Source organism: Myotis brandtii, unplaced genomic scaffold (assembly GCF_000412655.1).
Source record: "Myotis brandtii unplaced genomic scaffold, ASM41265v1 scaffold114, whole genome shotgun sequence".
Lineage (NCBI taxonomy): Eukaryota > Metazoa > Chordata > Mammalia > Chiroptera > Vespertilionidae > Myotis > Myotis brandtii.
The window spans coordinates 1,125,354-1,125,716 of NW_005353927.1; positions in this window are offsets into that span (position 1 = coordinate 1,125,354).

Here is a 363-nt window from a genome sequence, read left to right on the forward strand (position 1 = left end):
GGGGCTGGAGAATCACAAACGGGGCGTGAGCGGCTCCGCCTTTGTTTAGGCGGCCACGTGGGGCCCCAGCGAAAGACAGACGCCGGGAAAGGCAATGGCCCGGGGCGCGGGCTGGCCAAGGGGTCTGCACCCTGGAACCGGGAATTGAATTCATTGCTTAGAAATTGAACACGCGATGGAAAGCTCGCTAGTGGGTGCCCTGGGGGAGGAATGGGGGCCGACTGTAAACTGGCAGGAGGGGGTCTGATTGGGGTGCTGGGAATAGTGTAAACATAGGTTATGGTGACGGGTGCACAGCTAAACGTTGTTGGGCTGTCCATTCAAAATGGGGTTTTTGTGGGGGGTTTTTTCAATATGTTTTTA